A 14,249-nucleotide genomic window follows, 5' to 3' on the forward strand; every position below is an offset into this window, starting at 1 on the left:
ATGACCAGTGATGATGAGCATTTTTTCATATGACTGTTGGCCTCATATATGTCTTCTTTCGTAAAGTGTCTGTTCATATCCTTTGCCCATTTTTGAATGGGCTTGTTTGTTTTTTTCCTGTAAATCTGTTTGAGTTCTTTGTAAATTCTGGATATCAGCCCTTTGTCAGATGGGTAAACTGCAAAAATTTTTTCCCATTCTGTTGGTTGCCGATTCACTCTAGTGACAGTTTCTTTTGCCGTGCAGAAGCTGTGGAGTTTCATTAGGTCCCATTTGTCTATTTTGGCTTTTGTTGCCAATGCTTTTGGTGTGTTGTTCATGAAGTCCTTGCCTACTCCTATGTCCTGGATAGTTTTGCCTAGATTTCCTTCTAGGGTTTTTATGGTGCCAGGTCTTATGTTTAAGTCTTTAATCCATCTGGAGTTAATTTTAGTGTAAGGTGTCAGGAAGGGGTCCAGTTTCTGCTTTCTGCACATGGCTAGCCAGTTTTCCCAACACCATTTGTTAAACATGGAATCCTTTCCCCATTGCTTGTTTTTGTCAGGTTTATCAAAGATTGTATAGTTGTATTTATGTTGTGTTGCCTCCGGTGCCTCTGTTTTGTTCCATTGGTCTATATCTCTGTTTTGGTACCAGTACCATGCTGTTTTGATTACTGTAGCCTTGTAGTATAGTTTGAAATCCGGTAGTGTGATGCCCCCCGCTGTGTTCTTTTTGCTTAGAATTTACTTGGCTATGCGGGCTCTCTTTAGGTTCCATATGAAGTTCATGGTGGTTTTTTCCAGTTCTGTGAAGAAAGTCAATGGTAGCTTGATGGGGATAGCATTGATTCTGTAGATTACTTTGGGCAGTATAGCCATTTTCACGATATTAATTCTTCCTAACCATGAACATGGAATGTTTCTCCATCTGTTTGTGTCCTCTCTGATTTCGTTGAGCAGTGGTTTGTAGTTTTCCTTGAAGAGGTCCCTTACGTTCCTTGTGAGTTGTATTCCAAGGTATTTTATTCTTTTTGTAGCAATTGTGAATGGCAGCTCATTCTTGATTTGGCTTTCTTTAAGTCTGTTATGGTGTAGACGAATGCTTGTGATTTTTGCACATTGATTTTATATCCTGAGACTTTGCTGAAGTTGCTTATCAGTTTCAGGAGTTTTTGGGCTGAGGTGATGGGGTCTTCTAGGTATACTATCATGTCGTCTGCAAATAGAGACAATTTGGCTTCCACCTTTCCTATTTGAATACCCTTTATTTCTTTTTCTTGCCTGATTGCTCTGGCTAGAACTTCCAGTACTATATTGAACAGGAGTGGTGAAAGAGGGCATCCTTGTCTAGTGCCAGATTTCAAAGGGAATGCTTCCAGTTTTTGCCCATTCAGTATGATATTGGCTGTTGGTTTGTCATAAATAGCTTTTATTACTTTGAGATACGTTCCATCGATACCGAGTTTATTGAGGGTTTTTAGCATAAAGGGCAGTTGAATTTTGTCAAATGCCTTCTCTGCATCAATTGAGATAATCATGTGGTTTTTGTTTTTGGTTCTGTTTATGTGGTGAATTACGTTTATAGACTTGCGTATGTTGAACCAGCCTTGCATCCCCGGGATGAATCCTACTTGATCATGATGAATACGTTTTTTGATTTGCTGTTGCAGTTGGCTTGCCAATATTTTATTGAAGATTTCTGCATCTATGTTCATCATGGATATTGGCCTGAAGTTTTCTTTTCTTGTTGGGTCTCTGCGGGTTTTGCTATCAGGATGATGTTGGTCTCATAAAATGATTTGGGAAGGATTCCCTCTTTTTGGATTATTTGAAATAGTTTTAGAAGGAATGGTACCAGCTCCTCTTTGTGTGTCTGGTAGAATTCGGCTGTGAACCCATCTGGACCTGGGCTTTTTTTGTGTGGTAGGCTCTTAATTGCTGCCTCAACTTCTGACCTTGTTATTGGTCTATTCATAGTTTCAGCTTCCTCCTGGTTTAGGCTTGGGAGGACACAGGAGTCCAGGAATTTATCCATTTCTTCCAGGTTTACTAGTTTATGTGCATAGAGTTTTTTGTAATATTCTCTGATGATGGTTTGAATTTCTGTGGAATCTGTGGTGATTTCCCCTTTATCATTTTTTATTGCTTCTATTTGGTTGTTCTCTGTTTTCTTTTTAATCAATCTGGCTAGTGGTCTGTCTATTTTGTTGATCTTTTCAAAAAACCAGCTCTTGGACTTATTGATTTTTTGAAGAGTTTTTCATGTCTCAATCTCCTTCAGTTCAGCTCTGATCTTAGTTATTTCTTGTCTTCTGCTGGGTTTTGAGTTTTTTTGATCTTGCTCCTCTAGCTCTTTCAATTTTGACAATAGGGTGTCAATTTTGGATCTCTCCATTCTCCTCATATGGGCACTTATTGCTATATACTTTCCTCTAGAGACTGCTTTAAATGTGTCCCAGAGATTCTGGCTTGTTGTGTCTTCGTTCGCATTGGTTTCGAAGAACTTCTTTATTTCTGCCTTCATTTCATTGTTTACCCAGTCAACATTCAAGAGCCAGTTGTTCAGTTTCCATTAAGCTGTGCAGTTCTGGGTTGGTTTCTGAATTCTGAGTTGTAACTTGATTGCACTGTGGTCTGAGAGGCTGTTTGTTATAATTTCAGTTGTTTTGCATTTGCTGAGCAGTGCTTTACTTCCAATTATGTGGTCAATTTTAGAGTAGGTGTGATGTGGTGCTGAGAAGAATGTATATTCTGTGGATTTGGGGTGGAGAGTTCTGTAAATGTCTATCAGGTTTGCTTGCTCCAGGTGGAGAAACATGTTTTTATAAAAAATTATGGAATTTTCCTACCTATAAAATGCTAACAACTGATAGACAGTTCAGAATTTCTTACTTCCTAGATTTTCACCCAAATTTAAGGTAACTAAGAACAGGAATTCTAGCTAATATTTAAATTTGGGCCACAGCCACCAACAGAGCCATGCTGCCACCCCACGTCCCCTGCTTCCCGCCAGCTGCCCACATCCTCCAACCTGTTCCAACAATCTGGTAAAATGTGGTGGATTACTATGAAGTTCTAGGTGTGCAGAAACATGCCTCACCAGAGGATGTTAAATGACATATCAGAAACTGGCACTGAAGTTGCATCAACATAAAAATCCTGAGGATAAAGAAGCAGCAGAAAGAAAATTCAAACAAATAGCCAAGATATATGAGGTGGTGCCAGAGGCTAGGAAATGAGACCGCTATGACAAATAGGGCGAAGGAGGATGAAGTGGTGGAGGAGGCGGCGGAAGTCATTCTGACAGTCCATTTGAGTTTGGCATCACATTTTGTAACCTCGATGATGTCTTCAGGGAATTTTTTGATGAAAGGGACCCATTTTCATTCAACTACTCTGCAGACCCATTTGAGGACTTTTTAGGAAATCAAAGGGGTCCCCAAGGGAGTAGAAGCTGACGGATGGGTTTTTTTTCTCAGCATTCAGTAGATTTCCATATTTTGGAATTGAATTTTCTTCTTTGATATAGGATTGACTTCATTTTGGTCACTAGGTCATGGGGGACTCATTTCATTCTCTTCCACATCATTTGGTGTGGGATGGGCACATTTGGTGTGGTAGGATGGGCACCTTCAAATGTGTATCAACTTCTACTGAAATGGTTAATGGCAGAAAAATTATTAAAAAATAAAAGGATTGTCACGAATGGTCAAGAACAAATAGAAGTTGAAGAAGAGGGTCAGTTAAAGTCCTTAACAATACATGGTGAGGAGCAGCAGCTGCGCTTGGTTAACAAGTAATTCAATTCACACATTTAACATAAATGTCAAACTATAGCAAGCACCATTTGAGGATTAACAAAAACAGTTTTTTGAAGATATCCAATGAACTTGACTTTCAGTATGATTGTACCTAAAGGATTTATCAACAGCTCTTCAGAGCTCCTATTTGTCATAGACTTATGAGTTTATTGTTGGGACCACAAAACAGGACTCTTTTTGTTTTAAATCTCTGTATGCACTTTGCTTTTTCATTAAACATACTCCAAGGTGAGCCTTGACTCTTCATTGGTAGGACAAGATTGTACACACAAAAACCGGCATAGATCTGCTTTTCCATCATGTCTGAAATGTGAGCCTGCTATGATGTTAATATTGCCAGGACAAGACTTCTATAGAAATAATTTCATTTTTTTTCACTATTTAGTAGTGAAAGATATCAATGCATTAACAGTAATGTGTTTCCGGTTTAATGTAAATTAAGGATGTTTTCTACTTGTGCATAAACGCTGGCAATTTAGTAGGTCTTGACAATTGTTTAAACATGCAATGTTAAGCTTGGGTTTAAAAAAGTAAAGCTGGTAAGCTGGGTCTTTGTCACTTGCTTTTAAAAAAAGAAATGCAAATGTGTTCAGTGCATTCTTTCCTGAAAAAAAAATTGTATATAAGGTATTCCAAAGAAGACATGTCCTTATTGAGAAAAAGATAATTTTGTTTAATTCAGAAGTTATCTGATATGGTTTGGCTGTGTCCCCACCCAAACCTCATCTTGAATTGTACTCCCATAATTCCCATGTGTTGTGGGAGGGAGACAGTGGGAGATTGCTGAATTGTGGGGGTAGTTTCCACCATACTGTTCTCATGGTAGCGAATAAGTCTCACAAGATCTGATAAGGAGTTTCCACTTTTGCATCTTCCTCATTCTCTCTTTGCCCGCTGTCGTCTATGTAAGACGTGACTTGCTCCTCCTAGCCTTCAGCCATGATGGTGAGGCTTCCCCAGCCATGTGGAACTGTAAGTCCAATTAAACCTCTTTCTTATGTAAATTGCCCAGTCTCAGGTATGTCTTTATCAGCAGCATGAAAATGGACTAATACATTATCCAAAGCTTAATTTAAATTATAGACTTGGAAAGGTTATTTATGAAACAAGGTAGAAAGGAACCAATAGGTAGGGGAGAGAAGTGTGAAAAAGTTCAGATTGGTCACCTATGTTAGAAAAAATTTTCCATAAAATACCAATTTGCTCTTAATCAAATCACAACAGGTTTTGATTTTGATTCTATACCATTTCTTTTTGAAAACTTCTCAAATTCATGTCTCAGAATGTGTCTTGCTGCTTTCAGCTTTTTTCTCCCCATGAAAAGGCCTGAGATGTTAACTCTCTCCTGAGATGTTAACTCTCTCCTGAGATGCTACTCTCCTGAGATGCTACTCTCTCCTGAGATGCTAACTCTCTCCTGAGATGTTCACTCTCTCCTGAGATGCTACTCTCTCCTGAGATGCTAACTCTCTCCTGAGATGCTACTCTCTCCTGAGATGTTACTCTCTCCTGAGATGCTACTCTCTCCTGAGATGTTAACTCTCTCTGAGATGCTAACTCTCTCCTGAGATGCTAACTCTCTCTGAGATGCTAACTCTCTCCTGAGATGCTAACTCTCTCTGAGATGCTAACTCTCTCTGAGATGCTAACTCTCTCCTGAGATGCTAACTCTCTCCTGAGATGCTACTCTCTCCTGAGATGCTACTCTCTCCTGAGATGTTAACTCTCTCTGAGATGCTAACTCTCTCCTGAGATGCTAACTCTCTCTGAGATGCTAACTCTCTCTGAGATGCTAACTCTCTCCTGAGATGCTACTCTCTCCTGAGATGCTAACTCTCTCCTGAGATGCTAACTCTCTCCTGAGATGTTAACTCTCTCTCTGAGATGCTAACTCTCTCCTGAAATGTTAACTCTCTCCTGAGATGCTAACTCTCTCCTAAGATGCTAACTCTCTCCTTCAACTTTTTCCTACCTCCTTTAACTTTTTTCCTCCAGTTCTAACTACTACAGTGGCCTGATGCTGAAATGTTTATCTGTAAGGTCTAGAAAAATGATGTTTTCTTCCAGTATAACTCGATTCTGTATTCTCAGCTTTTCTTGGTTATGTCTAAATTGTTCCATGTAATTGGAAAATTTCTCTTGCTGTTCCCCTGCTCAGAGTACTAGTTTTCTGGTTTCTTGTTTCCTCTATAAGGTTCATCCATGACCCTGGACACACTCTTCCTGTGTCTGATTAATTCAAGTACTCTTTTCTCATGAGGTTTGAATTTCAGGTTATCTCAATGAGCTTCCCATGAGGGGAAGCAGTCACACTGCAGAAGGTCTTTCTTTGTCTTATGCTAACTGGACTAAGAAGCAGATTTTACATTTTAGCAAGATTATTTCTATCCCGTTATTATTAAGTTTTTGACGAATTAGTAAAACTGGAATTTATAGTTTTTACATCCTTGTAACTTTCTGTATTGCTTTTAAAGTCCTTGTGCTATTAAGTTACAGGACATTGACTCCTGGTTCTGAAAAAGGCACCAACTCCTGCTACATCCTAAACACTGACACCCGTCAAAGCCTTGTCTTCAGACCCAGGAGAAGGTGACAAAACAAACTGCTTTCACAAGACACAGGGCCAAACACTGACACCAGTCAAAGCCTTGTCTTCAGACCCAGGAGAAGGTGACAAAACAAACTGCTTTCACAAGACACAGGGCCAAAAACTATAACTATTCAGTCCCTCTAGGCCCAGGGACTATAGCAGAAGAGGTGGGCACATGAGATTGCAAGGCCAATTTTGAGGAGTAAAATTAGTTCAGTCTTTCTAAAAACTAAACATTAATATCAAAAGCACGCCGATGCAAGGCCAGCATCAGGGCCTCTGTGTCAGAATAACAGGCTTTTCTAGAAGCACTGGTCTGCTCTAAAAGAAAATTATAGAAGGTTATAAAAGGTTTATGTAAATGTCAAATTGGTTAAAATGAGATGAAATTGTTTATAAGGTTTTACTGAACTTAGCTTTAACATTAGTAATGCACTATACAGAGGTAAAATTTGATTTTCCCTTTTGAACCAAATTTGTAACATTAATAAGAAATAATAGAAGATTTCTGTTTACCTTTTCAGTTAACTGCAGGAAAAAAAAGAGTAGAGAGAGAGACAATTTTTCTTTTGAGCTATTTATAGCCTTTAACAATTGAGTAAACTAAACTCATCAATAAAATTTGAAGCATATTTCTCTCTATTTCCCTGATTTCTCTAGAATTTGAAAACTATTTGTAGTGTTCTTTTTTTTTTTTTTTTTTTTTTGCCAATCAGTTTGAGCTTATGAGGTTGCTCAGGTTAGCCTTGAACTGATGACCTCGCCTTCACAAGCGCCACGACCTCCGGCGGGAGCCACTTTGGCCCCCCTTGTGGTGTTCTTAATTTATGGCTTAATATATGTTTTGTATACAAACCATAGGGGGCTGGCTTTACGATGACAGGTATATTAACCTTAATTTTTAAATTTTGGGTTTTGGCCCTTATGTTGATTTAAGGGTTAAGGAGTGTGTGCTCACCTCCATTCCTGTCTGGCCTAAAACTTTTAAATGGCCTTGGACATGGGTGTTCTACTGAAGGACAGGATGAACCCAGGGCAGGTAGCCATACCACCCTGGCAATGACATGGGATAAAATAAAAGCCTGACCATCAATGTTGCCTCTGGCATATCAAGACCAAAAGGAACCAAAGTGAAAACAAAGTCCTAAGCCCCCCATCAACTAAATGGACCCACTTGTAGCCAAGGGAATTCCAGTTGCCAATAGACAAATCTTCTCTAGCAAAAGGTCTTGCCTCTTGCCCTGCTGAAGATACATGTAGCTCCCAGAAGTGGGTAGGCTCTTATCCCCTTCAAAATGTATGGAAGACCATTTATCCAACTCCTAGACTCTAGATCATATATAAAATAATTAAGAAATATATAACTACTCTCTCTGAGCCTGCTTCCAACAGGCTCAGTTCCCTACAGATGTGCCTCTTCACTCTTTGAAACTGGAGGATCAAGTCTGATTGAAGACCTGGAAAACCCACCAGGTTGAAGACCAGCCACAACCACAACAAAACAAACAGCCCTTTTGAAATGCTGCTGACCATCCACTCACCTGTCAAGTTAGCCAGTATAGACTGGGTAAAACCAGTCCCTCTGGGATCCTTCTGGAGTAAACAGTCATGCTCTTATGAACACACCCCCCTACCACCCTTTCACTCAGCCAAAGATCCTAGATAAGAAATCATAAAGGGAACATGAACTTTTCAGGTCATTGTTCTTCCCCAGACCCTAGCTTTTTACATGTGGAATACAACGAATCAGGAAGATGTTTTGGTAGGCTTAGGATTATTCTCTTGGATTCCCCAGTAGATCCACTCCATATTCTCTGACATTTTAAAATTTGGTTTATCTGTGCTATTAATCACTATAGTTCAATGTGGCCTAAATGTTTTCCAAAAAAGCAAAATAAAAGTACACAGATCATGGCTTTCCAATGCACCAGATGCCAACCAGGTACTTTGAATATTTCCCATTATAAGTGCAATACTTTTATTCCTTCTCATTATCCCATAAGGATCTTCCTCAGTAAAAGCAGCCAGGATTGATGGTCAGATTCCTCATGATTGAGGAATTGATCAATAGAAAGGGGAAGGACTGAAACTGCCCCCAACTGTTCTGATAACTTTGGATATTGGGCCACTGGATTAGAGAGAAAACTTCTAGGATGCTCACTGGAGAACTGATGTGTTCATGAGGATTTCTGGCCCAATATCAAGCAGAACAGGTGGGGTTCTGCTTGAATGAATGCTTCTGGTTTTTTGACTAAACATGGAAATTAGTACTCCCAGTCTTAAAATGTGAATTTTACATTTGTCTCATTTGAGTTCCTTCCTCAGAAAACTGACCATCAGACAAGAAGCTGAAGCTCACAAGGTTACCACATCCAATGAGATGCCAGTCCCCACATCCTTCATGTTTGCTTCCATACTACCCCTCCCTAATTCCTGTTTCCCCATGCAAAGCTACACTCCTTCCTCACTACATAAACCTCCAATTTTAGTCAGTTGAGAGAGATGGGTTTGGGACTGATCTCTCATCTTTCTGGTTGATACCACCCTATTAAAAAGGCTTCTTCCCTGGCAATACTTGTTGTCTCAGTGATTGGCTTTCCATGCAGCGAGCAACAGGACCTAGACCAAACCCTGAGTGTTGCCAGACACTGGTGTCTAGAAAGTTGAACAAACAAGTGGAGGTGAGGTTTCCAGAAAAAGCCTATTCTGCAGTGTTCTGTGTTGCTCATTAGGAGCGGCTCCCTAGGATTCTCCCTCCTGCTTACATGTCCATTTTCCTTCAGCCCAAAGGTTAACTGTGATGAAAAGCCTCCACTTACCTTTCCAGATCCCTCTTCTCCTTTCTCCACCCTGCCCACAACCTTGGTACGTTCTGAAGTATGTATCACCTGGCCTTTCTTGCCCTCTTGCCTCCCATTACATTAGGCCAACAGGAGGTATCAGCTGAAGACATGAGGATCTTATCAGGGCACTTATTCCCCAGTTCCCTTCCTGCTAGACTGTGGCTTCACAATGTCTCTACCCCTCCACATGAAGCCCTAGCTCCTTCAGGAGACAACGCTACCCACTATAGCTCCCATGAAGTTCTAGTAACAGCCTCTTCCCCTCACCCCTTCACATCTAAGGGTGGTAACAGCTTCACTGGGTTGCTAGATCCTGGTGCCACTTCAGCCCTGTTGGTTTCTTAACCCTGTACCTCCTCTTCATTAAACTTTCCTCAATTACCCCATTTGCATGTGCCATATGTTTTCTAATGGGACCCTAACAGATATATGAGCCAACCAGAGATCTGAAGGTTAGGTCAAATTGCATTTCCTAAATACTCCAGAGATATTCTAGCATGTAAAGGGATGGTCAATGAAAGTTCTCAACATTCTATACCATAGGGATTGGAATTAGTTTGGACTAGAAAAGTTTCAAAGCAGGTACTATTTGTTTCTAGTTACTCAGCAGAAATTTTTTTTAATTGCATTTTAGGTTTTGGGGTACAGGTGCAGACATGCAAGACAGTTGCATAGGTACACACATGGCAGTGTGTTTTGCTGCCTTCCTCCCCTTCACCCACATTTGGCATTTCTCCCCATGCTATCCCTCCCCAACTCCCCACCCCCCACTGTCCCTCCCCTATTGCCCCCAGTAGATCCCAGTGTGTAGTGCTCCCTTCCCTGTGTCCATGTGTTCTCATTGTTCATCACCCGCCTATGAGTGAGAATATGCGGTATTTCATTTTCTGTTCTGGTGTCAGTTTGCTGAGAATGATGTTCTCCAGATTCATCCATGTCCCTACAAATGACACAAACTCATCATTTTTGATTGCTTCATAATATTCCATGGTGTATATGTGCCACATTTTCCCAGTCCAGTCTATCATCGATGGGGATTTGGGTTGGTTCCAGGTCTTTGCTATTGTAAACAGTGCTGCAATGAACCTTTGTGTGCATATGTCCTTATAGTAGATCGATACCAAGCAAATGGAGAGCAAAAAAAAACAGGAGTTGCAATTCTCGTCTCTGATAAAATAGACTTTAAAGCAACAAAGATCAAAAGAGACAAAGAAGGACATTACATAATGGTAAAAGGATCGATACAACAAGAAGAGCTAACGATCCTAAATATATATGGACCCAATACAGGAGATTTTTTATTAAAAATCTCAGTAATGCTCCTGTAGAATATCTGGGTTTGAGCAATACAGTTAATGAATTCTCCAGAGTGAATTACTTGCAAAATGTGTCCCTAAGTAACTAAAGGAAATGACCTGCTGTATGGAGTTATTGCTATAACCAATTAAATTCTGCAAGGCATTTGCTGATTCAGGTTTTAGAACTAGGCATCAACTGTGGCTAAAATCAGTGTCCACTGAGGTCACAACTAGTTTATGACCAAAGAAAGGAAGAAAAAGCTGTATATCGACACACAGAATATCTTCTTTATTAAACAAACAAAACCCAACTCTACAGCAAGGAGGCATGTATCTGGGCTATTCAAAAGCAACTTAAAATCTTTTGTTGTTGTTGTTAAGACAGAGTCTTGCTCTGTTACCCAGGCTGGACTGCAGTGGCACAATCTGCAACCTTCACTGCCTGGATTCAAGTGATTTTCCTGCTTCAGCCTCCAGAGTAGCTGGGATTACAGGTGCACATCACCATACTGGCTAATTTTTGTATTTTTAGTAGAGGCAGAGTCTCACCATGTTGGCCAGGCTGGTCTTGAACTCCTGACCTCAGGTGATCCACTCACCTCAGCTTCCCAAAGTGTTGGGATGAGCCACCGCACCCAGTCAAATCTTTTTTTTTTTTTGACACAGGGTCTCACTCTGTTGCCCAGGCTGGAGCACAGTGGCACAATCACAGCTCACTGCAACCTCGACCTCTCAGACTCATGTGATCCTCTTACCTCAGCCTCCCAACTAGCTGGGCATGGCGGTGCACACCTGTAGTTCCAGCTAATTTTTTCATTTTTTAGTAGAGACAGGGTTTCACCATATTTCCAGGCAAGTCTCAAACTCCGGGCTCAAGCAGTCAGCCTTCCTTGGCCTTCCAAATGCTTGGATTGTAGGTGTGCACCACCATGCCTGGCCTTAAACTCTTTAAAGGAAGGGAAGCTAAGAAGCAGCTGCCTTCCTTTGTTCAAAACAGATACAGGAGACCACACTGACTCTTCAGTGTTAAAAAGCAAGAGTAACTGAGAGTTTATATCGACTTTATGCAGCTTTATCAGGTCACAGAGTGAATACTAAGGAAAGACTGCAAACTCTGATATTTTCCTCAACAGATTTCTTCCCAGGAGAAGTATGTAAAAAACAATCAATAAAAATACAGAAATACCCAAAACCCCATTGCCCCTCATCTAAAACACTGGTCTGAGAAACACAGATTCACCAATTCAAGAAAGAAAAACACAAAATTTAGATGAAATGCCTAATAAACTATAGTCACTTTTTTTTTTTTTTTTTTTTGAGGCAGAGTTTCACTCTTGTTGCCCAGGCTGGGGTGCAGTGGTGCTATCTCAGTTCAATGCAACCTCCACCTCCCAGGTTCAAGTGATTCTTCTGCCTCAGCCTCCCACATTGCTGGGATTACAGACATGAGCCATTACAGTCGCTTTTAATGATGAGGTCCTCCCAGTTTAAAAAATGAGAGCCAAAAAACGATTGACAAGGAACACGCAGCCTAATCAGTAATTTATTTTAGTTATCAAACTGCAGCTGGTGACTCACCTGGGCCGGCACAAAATGTGCTCCCTTCCTCCAGCTGGCCTTCACCATTATGGGAACATGGAATTTCCAGTGAGTTGTGCCCCTGTCACATTCCCACTGTCTTCGCCCTCTGAACACCTGGGCAGCTGGAGCTGCTGAGACCCTCACATGTGGGCTTAGGCAGAGAAAAGAAACCCAAGTGTGCTGTGCCAACCCTCACCAGGGACAGAAAACACATTAGCAGGCTGAGCCCCACCAATTGATACAACCTGGATTTAGTTTTGCTTCTGTGGGCTTGGTTTCTGGAAGTCCAGAAATGATCCCTGGGCATCTGTGGAGCCCCCTTGCTGTCCTTCCAGCTCCTTCTACACTGATGTGGTATGTGCAGCCAGGCTCCATCCCCAGCCACTGCCCAGTAGAGGACTGGCTCGCCATACCTGGAACACCTATTGGGGACCCGACACTCCACTAAGCTCCTGCTTAACCCCCTCGTAGGGGCCTTAGGTCCCTTCTTTTTAGCCCACTCCCTTTCTTCCTACACTAAGCAACTGGCTAGAGTCCAGCTAACCGCAAGTTGACTGACTGCCTGGAACGAACACTTCTGCCAACCGAACTTTGAATATCAATTCCCTACCGCTGGGTTTCAGTCCTGCCTGCTAAACGCATCGAAGCTGTTAGCTCTTGTGCACAGACCACCCTGCAGCCCCTTTGGAATGTAGCCAGATGATATTCCCCCACCTTATGTCCAGTCCCAATCCAGGAAGGCTAAAGTTACCCCAACCCCCAGATAGATCTGCTTGCTCCCATCTGGTCATGCCTCTGGCCAAAGGTAGTACACAGGAAAGGGTCTGAGTGAGGTCACAAGGCCCATTACCTGCCATCCCTCAAAACCCACAAATCCCAGGTTGAAATCCCAGGCCAATATTCCTGCTTTGCAAGAATATCCAACAGGTCAATAATATTATGAAAGTTTCTCACCCTCACTGGTTGGCTAGGGAGTGCAACGAGGATGACAAGGAGATATCATTTTACATCTAACAGACTGAAAACAAATTTGTGATAAGTTACTGTTGAGAAGCAGGGAAAAAGGAGCCCCCAGCCACTGCTGGTGAAAATGTGAACTGATAAAGCCTTTGGAAAGCAATGTAATAATATCTATTATTAATGAAAATACATACATCCTTCACTCAGCAATCCCCTGAGGACTTATCTCATTGAAATAGATGCCACTAGGTAAGAATATACGCCCAGCTACTGTCTGAGATTGTAAAAAGCTAGAAACACATAAAGTCTGATCAATAAAAGCGTGACTAAATAAACAGGGACACATCTAAACCTGGAATATTACACAACTCTGAGTTAGACCTTTACCAATTAACTCAGAGGGATTCAGGGAGAAAAGCAAGATGCAGAGATGTAAAACCAAGACACACCCTAAAAAGCATTGGTGATTATGTGAGATTACATGAACAGGAAGAAATAAATGAAGGAGATACACCAGGCTGCCAGCACCAGCAACCCTGAGGATGGAGCGGACAGTGGCTGGAGGGAAGACTTCAGCAGTGGCGGCAACAAAAACTACAGCTTTTTAAAAGTGATGGTGAAGGCAACCAAAATGTGTGATGTAATCCCATATCATTTATGTAAGATTATACATGTGTGCTGTAAAAAGACATGTGAAAACAGTCTGGAAAACTGAGCCTGCCCCATCAGAACAACCACACAGAAAACTGAGGACTTGCTCCAGAAGACCCCACAATCCAGTGTCTACACTGAACACCTGGTCTCTGTACTCACCTCATTTTCCCTTGCCCAGGGAGTCCAGATCTTAGCCAGGCTTGTGAGGCGCTTTGCCTGAATTCCAGCAGCAACAAGAGGGGCTCCACCAGAGAGCCGAGGAGTCTTCTCCCTGGTCATCCCCTCAGGAGCTGCGTTCTGATGAATCTCTCCTGACTTTTACTCCCAAAAAGAGAGCTGATAAAGCCTCTGAATCCTCATGCACATAGAAAGCCATTTATGAACAGCATGCCAATTTGCTAAAACAACTTTTGTCATTGCAGGTGTTTAAACTGGAGAAGTCCTTCCCTCCACTGCCCACCCCTCCACCCATACCAAGCTTTGCCAACACAACATCCCCTAAGTCCCAGAGCCAAAAACAG

The 14,249-nt window shown here is 41.5% G+C and overlaps 1 protein-coding gene and 1 pseudogene across 7 annotated transcripts in view; one reads left to right on the plus strand and one right to left on the minus strand.

Annotated features, from left to right (window-relative positions):
• Positions 1–14,249, minus strand: part of CNIH3 (cornichon family AMPA receptor auxiliary protein 3) — a 336,804-nt gene that overhangs the window by 76,697 nt on the left and 245,858 nt on the right. The window lies entirely within an intron of this gene.
• Positions 3,033–3,781, plus strand: LOC103789173 (dnaJ homolog subfamily B member 6 pseudogene; annotated as a pseudogene).

Source organism: Callithrix jacchus, chromosome 19 (genome assembly GCF_049354715.1).
Source record: "Callithrix jacchus isolate 240 chromosome 19, calJac240_pri, whole genome shotgun sequence".
Taxonomy (NCBI): domain Eukaryota; kingdom Metazoa; phylum Chordata; class Mammalia; order Primates; family Cebidae; genus Callithrix; species Callithrix jacchus.